Genomic DNA, 20,280 nt, shown 5'->3' with positions numbered 1-20,280 from the left:
AGGTCACGTATTGACCTCGTATAAGCCTATAAGTGTGATATCGTATCGTATAGGTGTGGTTTAGGTCACGTATTAACCTCGTATAAGCCTATAAGTGTGATATCGTAGTATCGTATAGGGGTGGTTTAAGTCCCGTCTAATCCTATATGCATATACAAGACCTATAGGAAACCTATATGAGACTTATACTACACTATACGATACGATACGATACTAAACAATAACACCCGTATAGGCCTCTATACGAGACTTATATACTATACACTATACGATACGATATGATGCAATACGATACGATACGATACGATACGATACGATGCAATACGATAAGATAATTTAATTTAAAGGATAACAATATAATATATTTGTATTATTTACGAATAATATTCTTTTTTTATAAATAATTTTCTTTTTTTATAAATAAACAAAGGAATACGATAATTTAATTTAAACGATAACAAAACAATATATTAGTATTATTTACCAATAATATTGTTTTTTTTATAAATAATTTTCTTTTTTAATTTTTATAATTCTTAATATTTATATTATTTTTTATTTTTATAATTTATATTTGTATTATTTACTAATAATATTGTTTTTTATAAATAATTTTCTTTTTTTTATAAATAAACAAAGGAATACATGATAAAAAAAATACAAAAATGGAGCTTTATATACGCTCCTTAGAGGTCCCTACGCAGCGTATGAGACCAAAATGACACAACTACCCTTGTATTTGGCTTCCTATAGCCTCAAAACAAGGGTATAAAAGACATTTTCAGACCTTTATATACGCTCCTTAGAGGTCAATACGCAGCGTATTTAAACTTTGTGAAAAAATATCCCTCAAACCTACCAAAATGACCCAAAAAATCTAATGGTTTATATACGCTGCGTATTGACCAATACGCAGCGTATATAACCCTTGTTTTCTGTGCAATGATTGGTTGTCAGGCACTGAAATCCATGGTTTATATACGCTGAGTATTGGTCAATACGCAGCGTAGAGGGTTAACCCTATACGCTGCGTATTGACCAATACGCTGCGTAGATAAACCCTAAATTTGCTAGGGTTTGGTGTGCCAATAGGCACTTTAGTGTGCCAATAGGCACACCCTAGGAAAAACGTGACCTCACTAAATTATTTCTCACTTCAGTTTTTTTGTTTGTCGTTCTGAATTTATCTTTTCTTATAGATATCACACACAACAAAGAAAATGGCCCTCACAATGACCAAACATGATTATTATACTATAAAAGGTAACTTGTGCCTTTGTAGAAGGATATATTGAAAGACAAAAGAAGTAATAAGGCACCTCATCCTGATTAGAAGGATTCCAGCGAACAGCATTGATACGATCAGATAAAGAAAAGTGTCGCGGCCGTTTCTTCCCATCCTCCCCTCGGTCTATGACCAAAAAATGGCCAAAAGGGAAAAATAAAAAATAATAATAATAATAATAATAATAACAATAATAATAATAATAATAATAATAATAACAAATTGACAAACTCAACCTGAAATTAATAGCTAAAAAGTAATTGTATGGAGTCGAATTTAAATTCATGCATATGATGAATACTAAACACATGTATTTCAATTTCAGCACCAAATAAAGAAAAGTGTGGATGGTGGAATTTAAATGCATGCATATGAAGAATTACAGGAAGTGAATAAATATGATTTAAAATCATTGGAGTGCAAAAGGGCTGACAAAGATAGTGTTGGTTCAGCTCCCTCAAATCACACAAAACTCACTAGTAAAACTTATGTGAAATATGTAATATATGCAGGAAGTGAAAGAAAGCTACTGTATTCGATCAAAGGAAAAGGGTACAAAAGAAACAAAGAAACCTACCACTATTTATAATTAAAAAACACATGCAAAATCATAACTCCACGTTCATTTCCATCAACGTCCACATGCATCAAATTCGGTCAACATCGTTACCCCTGATCTCGGTCAAATCTGACCATTTCTTTATTTTTCCAACTTGTAGAGAAAGCCATAAAGTAATCCAAATAATGACCCTTTTACCCGTGATTTAGTTTCTCTTTTTACCCGTAACCGGTGACCCGAATTAAACCCGCAGCCTGCGATTCGCGTGACCCGTAAACGAACCCGATTAACCCAACATTCACCCCCTTAATCGGTTTGTTCACACCACTCGTTCACGACACTCGAATCACCGTCTTCTCTCGAACTATCTCGACTTTTTCTAGACAACCGACCTTCACCTTGGTCACGTCCAAAGTCACGGTTCAACCCGAATAAAAAAACACCACGACCGTAAAATGTCACATGGCATCACGCTGGAAACGTTCACTAACATCACGACTTTTTCACGGATCAACGACCTCTCCCCAGTCACATCCAAAGCCACCTGATTGAACTCCAACGCCATAATGTCACCACCGTGTTCTTCTCCAATATCTTCCTTTTTACGACCGCCTTTGTTCAAGAGGCTCTCCACCGACAAAGAAAACAAGCCACCCGCTTCTACCGTTTTCTCACCTTGCCAAACGAGACGAATCCAAAGCCACCTGCTTTGACGGATCCTTTCTGCTCGCCTTTCACGCACAACGCCGGTCTCCTCTTATCACGAACAAGCCGATCAAGGCACTTCAAATCCTGCTGTTGTCACCAGATATATGCCAGTTGCTCAAACCCGCAACTAATAACCGAACAGCCCCGTTCTTCCTCCTTTCATCACCACTAACAGCCACGGAACACAAGTGTTTATCACCGGTCACCCCCGTCGTCATAACCGGTACGTCTACCACAACAACGGCCTACCGAAACACCTTAACGCGTCCGTCTTCTGCTGTTAAACGATCCGAAAACAGCCACCTGCCATCTCGAACCTTCGTCACCTTTTTCACTCCTGCCCTCCACCGACCGACACACCCGCCGGCGGCGGAGGCTTCTTTGATACGAGCCCCAGGCTCTGATACCAAATGTTGGTTCAGCTCCCTCAAATCACACAAAACTCACTAGTAAAACTTATGTGAAATATGTAATATATGCAGGAAGTGAAAGAAAGCTACTGTATTCGATCAAAGGAAAAGGGTACAAAAGAAACAAAGAAACCTACCACTATTTATAATTAAAAAACACATGCAAAATCATAACTCCACGTTCATTTCCATCAACGTCCACATGCATCAAATTCGGTCAACATCGTTACCCCTGATCTCGGTCAAATCTGACCATTTCTTTATTTTTCCAACTTGTAGAGAAAGCCATAAAGTAATCCAAATAATGACCCTTTTACCCGTGATTTAGTTTCTCTTTTTACCCGTAACCGGTGACCCGAATTAAACCCGCAGCCTGCGATTCGCGTGACCCGTAAACGAACCCGATTAACCCAACAGATAGTAGAGTTAATTTCATAAACTTACCTGCAGTTTCATTACTAGCATTGCATAGAGATTCAAATTCATGCAGGGTTAAGCACCCTGATCTTGTCACTGATGCCAGACAAGTCCCCTGTTAAAGACATAAAATTAATAAGGCGTATACGCTATTCCTGGTCCTAAACATGGAAAAATGCCAAAATGAGACCTGAATGGTCCTCCCATTTCTAGCTACAAATGAATGATATGATGATAAAACAGTCACATGATCATTAATTAACTGCTAGATCCTTAGATATGAATGGTACTTCTAGCATGGTGTTTATTGTTAGAACAATGTTAAATCCTATTATGTTTATGTTTTATTTTATGATATGTACTCGAATTAGACATGATAACTTATGTATTATTGGTTGATAAGCGGGTTAAGATTTAAACAACTGCCGGAGCAGTTTTCCCGCCACATCAACCGCCAAAACAATCTAAACAATCTATGTATATATATGACTTTGCCGGCAATATGTTCGGCATCAAGACAGTTTCAAGAAACCGAAATTTGTCCACTCTTTCAACCGTTCATATTCTGCAAACTTTGTTCCCATTGATTCTCTGCACAAAATATGACTTCCGCTGCAAATGTATCGGTTTTCCGACAAAGTGGTATCAGAGCCACTTTTGATAATCGTGCAGAAGTCAAACCAAATTCAACCACTTTACCATGCCAACACTGCACTGACGAACAAAATGAAAAAGACCGACGAACCTCTCGCATAAAACTTTGCTATTATTGTCACTCACCAGGCCATCAAATTTACAATTGCAAAGTTAAAGAAAATGATGAAGTGACGCAATTGTTGAAGCAGGCTATAAACACCGGAACGAGAAGACATGAAAGAGATGTACAATGCCAGAACGAGATGATTGTCACCGGCACTGAAGGTGGACAATGGGCAGATATATGGTATGTAAATCCGACATTCGATCATCATTTTAGTGGTAATCTGAATGTTTTCAAAAGAGTGAAACATGTGATGGGTGTAGAAACGAGATCTGGGATGAATAATTTTATGTTTATAAGAGGGGTAGGAAATGTAGAGATAAAAACTGGGAATGATACGATGAGAATACACAGTGTATTCTATTCACCGGAAATTGACCAAAATGTTCTAAGTCTTGATCAATTAACCCTTCAAGGTTTCACGGTCAAGAAATCCGGTGATATGTGCAAAATATATGCCATGTTCTCATCCCTAGTAGTAAATACGGTAAATAAAGTGAGTGGGTTATCAAAAGAGGAAGAATTGGGATTAAACGAGAAACGAAAATTGCAGAGTTTGTGTTCAGTAGACACGATGAATTCAAAGATAATTATTTGAATTCATATTTCGAAACATTAAATGTTTCAAATGAAAGCGAGAATGACTGGACTCGCATGATCATAAGAGCACTTAGAATTTCATGAATTTACTGATTGTAAAGTACTGCTCGACATGATTGATGATCGGGAATTCATATTTAAATACAAATATGATCTCGAAATGAAGTTTGAAGAAATGGTGGGTTGGTTCTTAAAAGGAAAGATGGGAATAACATCAAGAACGATTCCCCCACTGTTGACTGATGGTAGAAAGATAAACTTGCTTGGCTTGTATGTAATGGTTGAGAGGGATGGTGGCTACCGAAGTGTTACCGTTGATAACTTATGGCCAGCAATAGCGAAGGATTTAGGCTTTGAATATCAAGACGGTGACTTTATTAGAGTCATATATGCCATGTATTTGGATGTCTTGATTTACTACTACAAGTTTAAATCCACTGAAGAGAAAGTGCAGATCAAAGAGATGATGGAAGAAGGTGAAACCTCAATGGCAGGCAACGAACAAGGAAGAAGTAAGAGTGCGGATCCAATACCGGAGGATGCTGCATCGGAGCATTATGCTCTCTATGCCGGAAATAGTTGGGAAGGTTCATGGAATCTACATAAGAAGCGACGCCGTTCAATTTCAATGAAGCTCGGAAAGCCGTAGATGAAGCCAATCGCAGTGTTATGATGAACTATCGCAAAACATAATCGAATTTAAGGGGGATTATGTTAGAACAATGTTAAATCCTATTATGTTTATGTTTTATTTTATGATATGTACTCGAATTAGACATGATAACTTATGTATTATTGGTTGATAAGCGGGTTAAGATTTAAACAACTGCCGAAGCAGTTTTCCCACCACATCAACCGCCAAAACAATCTATGTATATATATGACTTTGCCGGCAATATGTTCAGCATCAAGACAGTTTCAAGAAACCGAAATTTGTCCACTCTTTCAACCGTTCATATTCTGCAAACTTTGTTCCCATTGATTCTCTGCACATTTCCAAAGTTAGATATGTCCTTGAATCCGAAACAAAATATGACTTCCGCTGCAAATGTATCGGTTTTCCAACATTTATGACTTTTATAATCACAATTCACAGATGTTATGTTTTCGCTAGAAATGAAGCAAAACTATACCTTAGTGTTAAATTCTAAAGCAGTGATACCCACTTTGAATAGAGATATTTGTAACAAATAGAATGCAGCTCGATCGCTGAAATTAAACCAAAAGATTAGGACGATTATCATTCCATTAATAAATAAACGATTTAAAAGTAAAGAATCAGAGCAATATAAGTTTTGTATTTAAAAGACGCTGGCGATCTTAGCCATAACCTATGATTTGTTGTTAGCCGGATTACTACGTCCATCTTGTTGGTAGCATTTGTCAACAAGTTAACTAATATGTTTATTTGTTTACATTGATATATAAGCAAATGCAGCAACTTACAATGAATCTCTCAAGTTGGTGTAGTCTGATACAGATCCAGAATAAAGCCTATGCAGCTGTAAAACATACATAATCCCTTACTCGAAAACTAAACTATGAATAATTAGGCTTGTTTAGATTGAAAAAAAATGCTAACCGCGTCAGAGAAATTGAGTTGTCTAATAGATGTTGTACACGGTGATTCCGATATATTATGCATATGAGGAAATGCCACAATCTTCCAAAGAAAACAAATCTAGGGTTACTAAAATAAGTAACTTAACAGCAGGTTGATAAACTATAAGTAATGTTCATACCTCAGCATATGATTGCAACAGCAACGGAGAGGCCTGACGAATGTAACTCCGTCCAGGTCTTCCGTTCAATTCGAGGAGACTCCTTTTCCAGAGAGATCTTCATACATTCAGATGGTAAGCAAAAGAACATTCAGCAAAAGATTAAAATTACTAAAACAGCTATGATTAAGTGAGAGTACCTTGTGTTTGCACAGATCGGAGCTGCAGGAATCGCATCCTTTTCCATGGCTGATTATGATTATGTGATGTGAAATCAATGGAGGTTTCAGGGTGACGGATGGGCAGCAGTAGGTGAGTAGCAGTGACCTATAAACATCCCGCTCTTTTATAGTTTTCTTTTTTTGGAAGGGAGGGTTTGGTTCGCATTGTTTATGGGCTTTGTTAGAAAATAACGGGCTGCCCTAGATATCAGCACCAACCTAGAATACTAAAAATCAGTATATTTTTTTGTATAAATAACGATTTTGTTTTTAAAAGACTAACTGATGAAGTAATCTTACTCTATATATATTTAAATGTAAAGAGTTGTTGTGATTATTTATTTAATGTAGCATTCCGAATTTTGTCATTAAATGATTTTGATGGGTTTTATCGATGGGACGAAGCATCGGGGATTGTTTATGTTGATACACTTTATGTGGACGCGACTCGACTCGGTTCGACTTGGCTCGGTTCGACTCGGTTAGGTTCGGCTCAAGCCCTATGTCACGACATTCCTCCGTCGTGCGCCCCAGACACGCGAAGCACGGAGAGCCGAGAACGTTTCCCGCTTGACACATCATCATGACATCTGATGTCATGATGATGTCACAACTTTGACTAAACTTCACAAATATGAAAACAAATTGAATCGGAATCGTGTGCGTGCATGTAATTTGAGTTTGGGCCAATCACAACGCAACATGGACCGAAATCTTTCAACTGGGCCGAAGCCCACTTGCTTGTATACATGTCGACGAAACACATGTATGTTTCGTCGACTTTGAAGTGTTTCGCCGACGACAACCGTTTCGCCGAGTCCCTGTTCTGTTTCGTCATGTTATGTGCTGCTGTGACTATATAAACAGACACAAGAGAGACAGAACTGCGTGAAAAAAAACTAGAGAGAGAGTGTAGAGAGAGAAAGTTCCGGTGAGCTTTGTATTTGTCGAATATTGTACCGAAACTTTGTCGAAATCAATACACGTAACTGTTAATCGTTGATATCTTTACGTATTGTTCACTTTCTCGATCTCGGTTTGCATCTCCGGTTGGATTCCGCACAACCGGGTGTGTTCGATAACAAGGATTAGGCGACTAGATCCTCCCCTAGCCGGACCTACAAGTGGCAAGGCTCTTCTCCTTGTTAAAACCAAGTTGTTTTCGGGTTGTTTTCGGGTTGTTTTCGAACTTTTGAAGTTTATATTTTCTTGAAAAATCTGTCTAAAACTTCGAAAATCCTTTGTATTTTGTTGTTAGTTCTTATAAAAACCATTTTAATCTTCATATTCACACGTTAAATTTTGGTTTTTAGTGAAGTTTCAAGCAAAAATTCGTGTTCGGAAATTTGTCGGTTCACCGGAAAACTCATAAGTTTACCGGAAATTTCATCCAGTTCATTGTGTTCTTCATGTTATTCAACTTTTTGATCTTGACATAGTAACTGTGTTAGTTGTTGATGAAATTAAGATTTTAAAATTAAAAGGTTTGATTAAAATAAGTGAAACACCATACTGAGTAGGTGAGTTGAGCATACTGGAAGGTTGAATATTGGTGTGTTTGAACCTAGTGTCACCAACTATTTCAGAGTTAAGATTTTATTAAAAAAAATTATGGTGAAAAGCATGGGTATAGGTATGGTTTGCATGTGTGAGAAGCGATAAGTCTTTGTTTGAGAGGTGTTTGTTTTATTCTACAAAAAAATTTCCACCAACGAAAACCCAATTGTTAACTTTTATTCTTCACAAAAAGATATTAATACTTGGGCTGGTGTACATTGGGCTTCACGAAAAACAATTAGTTCTTAGTGGATAAGATTTGTTGCAATTTTCATTGAAATCAGTTTCATCGATCATTTTCGTCGAAATCAGTTTCGTCGTTTCATCTTAGTCAACAAGATCAGTTTCGTCGAAATGGATTTTTAAAAAGGGTTTCGTCGTTTTTCAAAAGATCAACATTATGTTTCGTCGATCATTAACTGTTTTGTCAATCATTAACTGTTTCGCCGAGTAATATAGTTTCGTCGAACTTGTTAAAAATTTTTAACAGAAGCTTTGCAAATCATATTTAACGGTTTGATTTGAGTGATTCAATCAGGTATTCGTCATTAAACATCCAAAATGAATCTGGATTGGTGGGGTAATCCGTCTACTACAGAAAGTAAGTATAGAAGCACGGGTTTGTCGCCATCATGGGCCGAATCTCCCGCACCCGTATCTTCGCAAGCAAATCCTATTTCGACAGGTCAATGGGCGTTCGTTTCAAATCAAACTCCAAGTATTCAAAGCATACTCCTAAGCGAAAGCGAGACCGGAAGTCTAAATCGCCCACCAAAACTGATGCACATAAACGAATATCCTGGATGGGTAGATAGATTCCATACGTATGTCCTTGGGCAAAACACGGAATTGTGGTTACGTTTTACCACAGATTTTGATCAAGCTCTTGAGGTTGCCGCTTCAACTGCCGCGACATTTGCCGATCTTTCGGAAGATCAGAAAAAGGCATATGATTTAGAAAAGAAAGCATATGCTATTCTAACTCAGGCATTGAGCAAGGATATATACCATCAGTTTGTCAGTTTCAAAACGACAAAGCGATTATGGGATGCTTTGAAGACGAGAGGTGTAGGAAATGAAGCGACTCGCCAATTGCGACACGACTTACTCAATGTCACGGCCCCCAATCCGGTTTGACCCGTTTCAGGAGCCGCGGGACAGAAATCCCGTGATATTTATTTATGTGATTTTATGCAGCGGAAATTTTAACATCAGGATCGTTATAAAGCTAAAAACTTTTCCCGATTATTTTATTTCACAACTCGGGATAAAACCCCGATAATTTACAATAATAAGATTTTTCTGATAAATCTTTATTTCAAAACATATTTCTTTATTTTATACTGAGCCACTATCTTAAGCTTGAAATGCTTCCCAGCACTTTTCCTGAATTACAGTAGATCACCTGAAACATGTTTGAAAAAGGTTTTGTCAGCTGGGAAATACTGAGTGAATCATTCAGTTTACTGAAAACGACACATTTGTTATAATTCACAGTATTAAGAGTTTTTACATATGTTTATTATCAACCAACTACCCACAGTACTTGTCACTCGACCGGATCTGTGACTGTGGTCATATCACCATTGGCTGCCCCAATGAATGACGTATATCACTTAATTTTAGGTTCGCCCACCTAATGTGATTAAAACAGTAGTAATGTGCACAATACCCCACATACTGGCTGTAATTTGGTGATCACATAAACTTAATCACTGTAATTATAACTCTGAAAATAATTTGGAGTATTGTAAAACAGTTGATAAAAAGAGAATGACTCACATTGCAGATTTAACACGGACAGAATATGATTTAGCCTGGTTAACCTAATTTCAATAATAATGCACACAAAACTGGGTTAGTGATCAATACAGCAGTCACGATAACTCACGAAATCAAATTCTCACAATGAACGACAAAGTGCAATACTTAAACATTCATCGATTTAACGACGAACGACAAAGTATAACCCAATGTGGGCGGCACTTAAACATTCTTTGGATATATTAATCTCGGAAAATGAATCGTAATAGCGATCGAGTAATTACCCTGTTTTGCGGCAGCAATTTGAAAGCAGTGTGTGTTTATTTGTGATAATTTGGTGCTAATTCAACGTACAGACAACAGCTTTGCGTCGTTTCAACTTCAAATTTCAAGTCCCAAGGTCGGCTATTTATAGTGAATTTTGGGACTCCCTTACGGACCGTATGGCTTTTCCCTTTACGGTCCGTAAAGGGTGCAGTCTATATACCTATGCTAGCTGGTTTCGGGACTAGCTTAGCTGACTCACTTTAAATTCAGTTTCTACTTGTGACAACGATTTTAGTTGATAATTATCAACTAGGGTTTACCCCCCCTGAGTTTTAGGGGTCCTGATCCTGATTCTGATTGTTCCGAAAATTTTAGGGTTAGTGCGGAATTACTTGGGTATTTCAATTAGGGTTTCCTTATTGACTAATTATCATTCTAATTATAAATTTTAATGAGAGTTGTTACACTCAAGAAAGAGTTTGATGGCTTCACGTGTATGGAAAAGGAATCCTTGGGAGATTTGACTAGTCGGTTTTATCATTTGCTGACTGAATTGGGTAATTATGGGATAGTAACAACTCCAGCAGAGGTAGTCACAAAGTTTGCCGATTCGTTGCCACCTCAATGGAATAGCTTCTTGGAAATCCTGAAATACAATGGAGTATTGGCTACGACAAACATCAATGACTTTGTTCAGCTCTTAGAAAACAAAGATCAGGAAGAAACCCTAAAGGCGAAGAGGGTTCCAGTGCCACAAAATCCTGATATGTATTATGGAACTTCCAGCACTTCTTCTGCAAGACCAGTTTCACATGCTCCACTTCAAACGGCGTTTGTCACAAGAACAGATTTATATGGCAATCCGATACAAGTTCCAGTAAAGCCAGCTCCAACAACAGACTTGTATGGAAATCCTCTACAACCAGCTCCACAATAGCAAGTCTACCGGCCATCTACTGTAGCAACTGATTTATACGGGAACCCACTTCCTGTTCAACAACAAGCTTGTTATGGAAGCACATCATTTGCTGGTCAGCCATCTAAGCCAAATACAGTACGGCTTGACACTTCAAGCTTTTCGAAAGTAAGTGTTGAAGTAGCAAAAGAACATATGGAGCTACTGAACACCTTGGTGAGCGCGTATTGTGGGTTAGTAGAAGGTCAGATCGGAAACATCAATCTGACACAAGAAGATTATCAGCAGATTGATAAAGAGGAGATGGATTTGATGGATATCAAATGGGCTTTTGCAAGTGCTGTAAGGCGAGCAAAGGATTTCATGGAAAGGACTGGCAGAACCAGCTTGGAAAGCAAGAAAGACAACAAGTATGGGTTCGATAAGCAGTCTGTTAAGTGCTTCAACTGTGGTGAGCGAGGTCACTTCAAGAGAGAATGTACAAAGCCAGCTCAGCATGGGAACCAGAATCCGTTCAGGAATCAAGGCAACCAACAGAATCAGAACAGGAATAACGAGCGTACATTGATACCTGTCAACAACCCAAGTCAAGCGGGACCATCAAATGCCAACCAGGCTCTCGTGGTACAAGTAGATGAAGGTTGTGATTGGTCGATTCAGTTGGGAAATGATACTCCGGATGGAACAACGTGTTTTGCTGAAGTTGTCAAGGATCTTAAGCATGCCAGTGGTGGAGAATCTTCCACCAATGGTGATGAATCTTCTGAAGACGAAGACAGTTCTGGTTACAATAGAAGCTCGGATGAAGAATCCTCAAACTCAGGCGATGATCAGTTGGATGACACGTCAAGTGTGTTAGTCGATGCAGATGTTGATGAGCTATTGGGAGAAGCTGCAGCAGGAAATCATAGGAGATCTATATTGGTGGATCAAGCTGCTTATTCTTCTTCTTCTCTCCATTCAGCCTTTATGGCTAATGTCAACAGTTCATCAAGTCAGGTATGTGTCAATGAACCTACTGTTGTTGATTGTGATAATTGTGCTAGCTTAATTGTTAAATGTGTTGATTTGGATGCAAATATGTCTGAGTTGCAAGGCAAACATGATGCTTTAAAAGCTAATTTGTTTGACTTGTAAAACAAACATGTTGCTTTGGATGCTAAGTGATGTGATTTGCAAAGCAAACATGAGGCTTTGCAAAGCAAGTATGATGTGACATTCATCCACAACTAAAAGTTGACCGTGGATCTTTCTAAGTGCACAGAAACCAACATGTTTTATGAAAACCATGAAAAGGAATTTAAATCGGTGATTGAAAAATTAAAGAAAGATAAAACCGAGCTGACAAAAATGGTTTCAAGAAAACAAACTGACATAAATTTGTATATCAATCGCCTTGAGATAATGCAAAAAGAGATGGCTTGTGTTAAAACTGAAAGTGAGGCGATCCAGCTCAAGTTAGACAGCTATTTAAGCTCTAGCTATGTGTTGGATCACATCATTGATGTTCAGAAAGAGAAACGGGATGTCACATGCATTGGATATAAGAAATGTCCACCACCTGTGAGACACAATTATGATGCCATGCCTGATGAAGAGGATAGAACTTATTTTGAACCATCTGTTCCTTTAGACATTGAGGAATTTGCAACAGGACTTGGATACAAGAAGGAAGTATCATCATATTCGAATGTATCAGCAGATACAAGTGTGTCTTCTGCTGAACAGAATCAGGATCCTCCAGTTATTGTTGAGGATGCTGATTCTTCTGATGATGAATCCGGTGATACTGACTCAGCAAAGTCTGATGCGGTAATCAAAGAAGAGGACATACCTCTTGAGAATCATATTCTATGTGATCCTTCCGCAAACCCCGCTAAGACTGTTCCAATCGAGTCCATGTGACAACCCAAACTTCCGAGGTCAGTAATGTTTAAGTCCGTAATTCTAGTTTCTCGTTATTCATCCCTTTTAATTGTGATTGAACGCATTGTGCTGGTATTCTAACTTGTTCTTCGTGCCTTTTGTGTTTGGGCCGCGTCTTAGCATGCATCTAGTTATAGGTGGGTCACGTTTACTACTATCATAATCGGCCCATTCACACGGACTACCTTAGGTTACATCACTCGAGCCAACACCAACCAAAGCCCAAACCGGACGCATCTCACTATCTGGATGTATGATTGGGCTTGGTAGAGCCCAAGCGAGTATTGATTTAGGGGCCGGTCTTCGGATATGTGATCTTGATCATCATGAACGTCGTGAATTGTAGCAGTCTTTTGATGATGAGCGTGTCATGACATATATGTGGTGATCGATTAACAGTTGTGTGTGAATTGGGCCAACCTCGATGCCGTACGAATAAGTGGGCCGCAATGCATGTTTGGGCTGCGCCCCAAACATGTGAAAACCACAATAAACTTAGTTAGTGTAGGAACCCCCAAGGCATTTGTCCATCTATTTGGCAGCCCAAATTTATCGAGCATAAGCCCATTCTGGTTCTTTAGTCACCCAAACCAAACCCTTTTATTTAAAGCCTTGTATTATATGTGATTATCTATAGCCCTAAGCAAAACAAACTCTATCTCTCTCAAGATCACATACGTGCGGCAGGAAACCCCCTTCGAGTTAGCAACCATCAATCAAACCCTTTGAATTAATAGGTACATGTTTATAATTAACTTTTAATTGTTGGTTGTGTTATATGCAATATATGATGAGTTGTGGTGTGTATTTGTCAAAGCATGTGCCACCGATTACTGATGATGATGATCGATCTTGTTTTGAATAAAATGATGAATTTTGTAATGTATGAATGATTCCTATGCTATGATATGTCAAGTCTTCAATAAATGTTGTGATGCATCGATGTGTGTGTGGCATGAAGTCAAAGTGTGATTGATCATCAATGTTGATGTAACAGTAGTGGGCATACTAATAAATATTGATGTCAATCAATTTTAAAGGCCCCATAGAGTTGAAGTTACATGAGTATGAGTGAAACTAATACATGATTGCTAATATATGAAACTGAGTGTGTGGGAATATGCATGAACTATTATACTATTCTTAGTGTGACATGTTGAATTTCCTCATTGAAACCTGGAGTGATAACATGTGATGTTTGATTAGAATCCAATGTAACCCACCTACTGGATGGATCGAATTGAGGGTGGGCCGAATAGATTTAATTGATGGAATGATGGTGTGGTGATTGTATGTTAACTAATTGTTGGGCCTGATGTCTTAAGACTACACATCGCAAACTGCCACATCTGTTATGGGCCGCCACTTATGCTTATATATTAGCGGGCTTTGATTTGATAATTGTTTTATGAGGCCGAATACTTTAACAGGTTTTACATATATATCACTTGGCTGACATTTGTTAATTGGATTGTTAGAGTTATTGGTTTGGGTTATGTGCTGTACTTGTTTGTTGCGTGTGTAGTCTATGACAATCTACGTGATGCAATGTGAATACAAAACTGATGAATAATGATAACTATTCTAGGGTTGGTCGGTCTACGGTGTAGGTCCCTTTTCTCGGAGGATCGAGAACAAACCTAAACCTTGTTATACTAACCCACTAGCGAGTGCGGAATCCAAGCTAGTAGGCAAACCGAGATGAAGCAAGTATAGAAACAAACACACAAGATTTCACCGATTAACACCACTGTATTAATACGTATGAAGATTCCGGTTACAAGCACAATGTTTACAATCAGTTTGCAAACTCTCAAAGTGTGTGTGTGTGAGTTTCGGACAGAATGCTCTCAACTCTCAAAGTTTCTGTCTCTCTAAGTGTGCATCTATCTTTCACACTACACTGCATGGGTATATATATACCCAGCACAGGTTGTCTATCCCGAAGGATCCGATAGATGGTCCGAAGGATCATCTATCGTGGACAAGTCATTCGAAGGATGAGCAGGGACCTCGAAGGATGATCCTTCGAGGTCTAACAGTCGAACCATATCTATCGACCATCTCGAAGGATCAACAGTATCCTTCGAGTCTATCCTTCGAGCCTATCCTTCGAGACAGACTAACATATTACAGCTTATTGGCCAAGTCAAACTAGGAGGATAGTTGACTTGGTCAACTTACAGACTAACTTAGGACATCGTTTACATACAGACCGAATACAGACAAAGTACAGACACAAGTGCACCAACAAACTCCCCCTTGGCTGTAGCTTTGTTTTTATCTTCTAAAGTTGTAGACTCGTCTCGAACTTCGACGGTCTTTGGTCTTTGAGTTACCAAAACTCTGATGTCCTTTCAAGTCTTCATTGTCGGAGGATCTTCAAAGTTTTCACGTCTTGAAAGCAGAGAGTGTATTAACAAACTACCCGTATCATGTAGGAAGTGTGTTGACAAACTCCCCCTTAACATAAGCTCCCCCTTGAGTTATGCTCTTGAAAAGACTTTATCTTTATGAAGTGAGATCCTTGTGGTGTTGATGATAGCCAGTGGCAACTCGATCATCTTCATCAGTTGAGCGCCTTCTCGTTGTGTCTTCATTCCAAAGCTTGTCATCGACCATGTTCTCCTAGCCTTTAGAATCTGCACATGCAGGAAATCTAAACGCATAATGAGAACAACTGCTTGGAACATAGTATAAACAAATGACACACGAATGACCATGTCACAATCAAACACCGTCCGACAGTTTGAAAGTTTAATAAATTTTTCAATTTTAGTCTTTAACTTTCAAAACATGCAAATTTCGACCGTTTATGAAGATTTAGTCAGTTCGGTTTTCGTTCAGGTTTCAGGTAACGAAGACTCGAGCTCCAACATCGTACGATCGAAAATAAAGCAGAAATAAAATCTTTTTGGCTTTTATAAAGTTTATATTAAAACACACCTAAAATCTTTTTGGTATTTTTGAAAGTAAAAGACAACAATTTAAAATCCTTTGAGTGTTATCAAACGACATCACCGCTAATGTCGTGCTGATATGCACCAAACGACGAAACTGTTTAAAAGAAAGCAATAAAAGTTAAGCAGTAAATAAATAAATATATACAAACATTCTTTTTGCGAGTTTCGAGGGTAAGAGAATCATATCAGTGTACGGTCATGCCAAAACACTCTTGTTGTTCAGTTAGTTAACATTAAGATAAGCATCCTATAACAATTATCGGTATTGTTGTCCACTTAAGCTCAACTTATCAGATGTAATCATGGCGAGGGGATACGTTAAGGTATAATTTATACTTACCGACCGGTGTTCATCCACATCACGACACATTCCCGTATCAAGGTATGCACGAGAGTTCATCTTACCGGTGAGTATACCGATTATCATCTGTTTGACGGTATAAGCTGTGAGATACTCACTTATTATGATTTGAAAACAAGCCCTATGTGATATAATCACTTATTGATGAGGAACTTGATTTTCATATGCATGAGGGCACAGGTGCAAGTCCGTGAACAGGTCAGTACTTCCGTACAGCAGAGAGACGAACTTGACACCCGGATAAATGTGATATTTTTATCACTTATTTGTTTTGGACATGTGATTGTTTATCACTTATTGAGGTCGAATGCAGTATGTAATATGTACACGTATGTATAGTATCATGGAAGATCTAGACTTGCGTCCCCGTTATTTTTCGGTAAAAGATACAACCATGATACCCAGATGATAAGCAGCATAAAGACCGAATATCTCAGAACCTCGGCAATCTATCAAACGAAATTTCGGTACTAAGACCATATGCCAATGAATGGTTCCCACCTGGTCTTCAGTCGATTAAGATTTATATCACCCTGCACACTTTAAAATGATTGTGAGCCTACCGATACATCTTATATAGAGCTGCTTATCGTTTTGCATTTAAGGTTTAAAGAGGTTTGGATAGACCACTGATGTACTATCATTTTCTCTTTTGCTCTCCAGGAAACTCATTTTTGTTTTTCTATTGTTTTTGTATTTTTGAAATTTTTCGATGTTTTTGGATTTTCAGATTTTTGGATTTACTCCCCCTAAAATCAATAAACTAAGATAAATTTAAAACACAAAGATATTTACAAAAATGATTTTCCGATGTTGGTTTACTCTTGCTTGACCTTAATGCCGTTTACCAAAATTAAGTTTTATCAGAAAAGATTTAACAAATTTTGGAAAAGTGAATTGGCATGTCGGTAAGCGGTGCGGACCATGACAACATTGATGAGTTTCATATTGAAACAATCACGTGTGAGGTGATATCCGAGATCAACGTGTCAAGTCAAAGAGTGCTGTTCAAGATAATAATAATTCACAAAGTAACTTAAATATCGACAAGTATAGGAGAGACTAAGAATATAAAGGCGTATCCTGCAACTGTTCCGTGCATTGCAAGGAATCTAAGCACTCCCCCGACTTAATATTCACCCGGTGTGAACTTCAAGGTCGAATGTGCAGTTACTGAGAAATCTCTTGACAGCAAAAAGGTCGTAAACCTCCGGGTCCAGCTGGTCTTTCACATTGCACCAGCGAAGGTCTTTGTCTTTCTCTTTCAGAAATGGTGCGCGGATGTTCAATCCAAGCCAAAGCATCTGCACACATTTCACTTCATCCTTTCCTGTGTAGGTCCAGTTTCGGGATCCAACCCGTGATTTTCGTGTTCATGTTCATAGATGGAAGAGATAAGAGAGGATAAACATAACAAACTTTGTATTAATCCGGTAGTAAACATTACAAGTCGGCCCGGTTACATGACAACCGAACTAATACCAAAGAAGTATACATCCGGGGAGAAACCAAGTGGTGATTTCTCCCGGTGAGGTCTCAGACCTCCATTCTCTCTCTAGCACACACTTGTGCTCTCACTCTTCTGTTGCAAATGACAAAGTGTTGGTATTTATACCAAAACACAGGCTGCAGGTCGAAGGATCAGACTGACTGGTCGAAACATCATCCTTCGATCAGACAGTCTTCGAAAGATACTCACATACCTCGAATGATATCCTTCGATATCCTTCGAGGTCCATCCTTCGATGGGTATCTTTCGAGCTCATCGAAGGATATTCATAATCCTTCGATGCCTTATCCTTCGACACCAATAACAACACAGCAACTTTGTCTAGCAACACACACACACAGTCAAACCAACAACCCTCTCGTTTGACCACTTCAAACGAGCGGGTCTATACACGTTTGTTTGACCGTTTCACTAACTATTACAAATTCAGCATAAAATAAAACTATTCTATTCGACAAGCATCGGACACAAAATCTGCATCAACAAATTCCCCCTTGTCCGTTGCTGTCGAATGCTGAAAATGCAACTGCAATCATCGATCTTCAGTCAAGTAATCATCTTCTCTGTGTTGACGAATTCCCCCTTGACCGATGATCCAGGTAAGTAGTATCCTGATGCTCATTGTATAAGATTTCCCCCTCAAAGTACGCGTATCCGTGTTGAGTGTTGTGCAATTTCCTCAAAAGGATCAATTGACCGATCTTCCGCTGATCTTCCAATACTCCAACCGGCATATGATAAAGGTTCCATTCTTAAACAACTGCATCAAGTCTTGATCTTCAAGCGTCTGTGCAAAACATTCCACGCATAACCGTTTGTAACACCTGAAAATCACAACCTCTACCACCTGTGATTGCGTTTAGAATTTTACCGAAGAAATTCAACATTTGAAAATTTTTATCCCCCCATTTCTTTGGTAAGATCTCTAAACCTTAACAGATTCTTTCCACTTCAAAGAAACTGTCGTCAAATGTTCACCAATTCCCTCCACTGAGCGGAACTGTCATCAATCTTCATTGAATGTTCTCGGTTCCGAAAATTCACGAACATGACTTTCTTCTTTGCATAGACTAGTTGAATAAGAACGTCCCCTGGTACCCCGTAGGATCTGACTTGTATCCCCCCAAAGACCAAGGTCTTTGTGAACTCGTTAGGACCGGTATAGACGTTCCAGGTTCATACGTACGTCTTCAAATGCGAGAATATGTCAATAAACAAAATCCTTTCGAACATTTCCGAATAACCGGTAACAATCATAAATACTGATGCGCGGAAGCGAACATATCGTGTTGGTTTTGGCCCATAATAGTCGCGTTACCATATTTGTCATTGCATCGGTAACCGTGACTACCCCACATTTTCAAACATCAAGTCTTCATCATCTCTTGTGTTCATCATGCTGCATCACCCCGCGTGTTCCCAAAGCCCGTACGAATTTTGATGTTGAAACTTTGAAGCCCGGTTTGAATAATCCTTGCGAGCACCCGACCCGACTCCAAGTGAATTAAATGATTAACCCCAACACACTGTCTGAGCTCATAAAATTCCACAACATCTGGATCCTTCGAAACATCTGCATCAAACGAAAGATAAACCCAAGACAGCTTCGAAAGATGATCTTTCGTAAGTCTTTCGAGCGCATGTCACCTATCTTTCGAGCATCTTTCGAGCACATGTCACAGATCTTTCGAACACCTTTCGAAGTTGGACATAGCTGATCCTTCGTACACTTCAGAGTTGATCCTTCGAAGTCTTTTTGATCCTTCGAAGAACTGATGATCTTTCGAGCACTCCTGTTCATCTTTCGAATCTCCTTGTTCGAAGGATGATCTTTCGAGATCGAAAGATATCTTTCGATGGTTCTGACACAAGGACAGAAAGTACGACAGGTTGGTGAAAAGTTGATGTGGTAGGTGACCAACTTTCGCACATTTCGAAGCATGAAAATTTGAATTTTGAATTTTGTTTCATCCTTCGAAAAACTGTTCAATCTTTCGAGGACAAACAGCATCTTTCGAAATTTGAAGCTGTCAAGAACATCAAGAACACGGAGGACTGTTCATCTGCAGATCTGACCGAAAACACTTTGTATACAGTTTTTGATGATGGAAACTTGAAGATTTAGGAGAAAAACATAAAACCCAACACCCGGTTTAGCACAGATCTGGATATCCGGGTCCAGATCTGGGTTTTTCTCATTTTCACCTTTTTACATCTTGAACAAAAACCCATAAAAATCACAGATCTAGAGCACATGTGACTTAGTAAACGGTTAGTTTTACTAAATCGGGCACCATGGCTCTGATACCAATTGTAGGTCCAGTTTCGGGATCCA

The 20,280-nt window shown here is 38.6% G+C and overlaps 1 long non-coding RNA gene across 1 annotated transcript; it reads right to left on the bottom strand.

Moving 5' to 3' along the window:
* Positions 1-6,321: 6,321 nt before the first annotated feature.
* Positions 6,322-6,767, bottom strand: LOC118486710. The gene is made up of 3 exons (XR_004879625.1): positions 6,661-6,767; positions 6,482-6,578; positions 6,322-6,402 (listed from the first exon to the last, which is right to left on the bottom strand). It is a non-coding gene; the product is annotated as an uncharacterized LOC118486710 (long non-coding RNA).
* Between the last annotated feature and the right edge of the window lie 13,513 nt (positions 6,768-20,280).

This window comes from Helianthus annuus, chromosome 14, assembly GCF_002127325.2.
Source record: "Helianthus annuus cultivar XRQ/B chromosome 14, HanXRQr2.0-SUNRISE, whole genome shotgun sequence".
NCBI lineage: Eukaryota > Viridiplantae > Streptophyta > Magnoliopsida > Asterales > Asteraceae > Helianthus > Helianthus annuus.
Note: the sequence above shows the minus strand (reverse complement) of the source record. Positions and strands in the feature narration are given on the sequence as shown.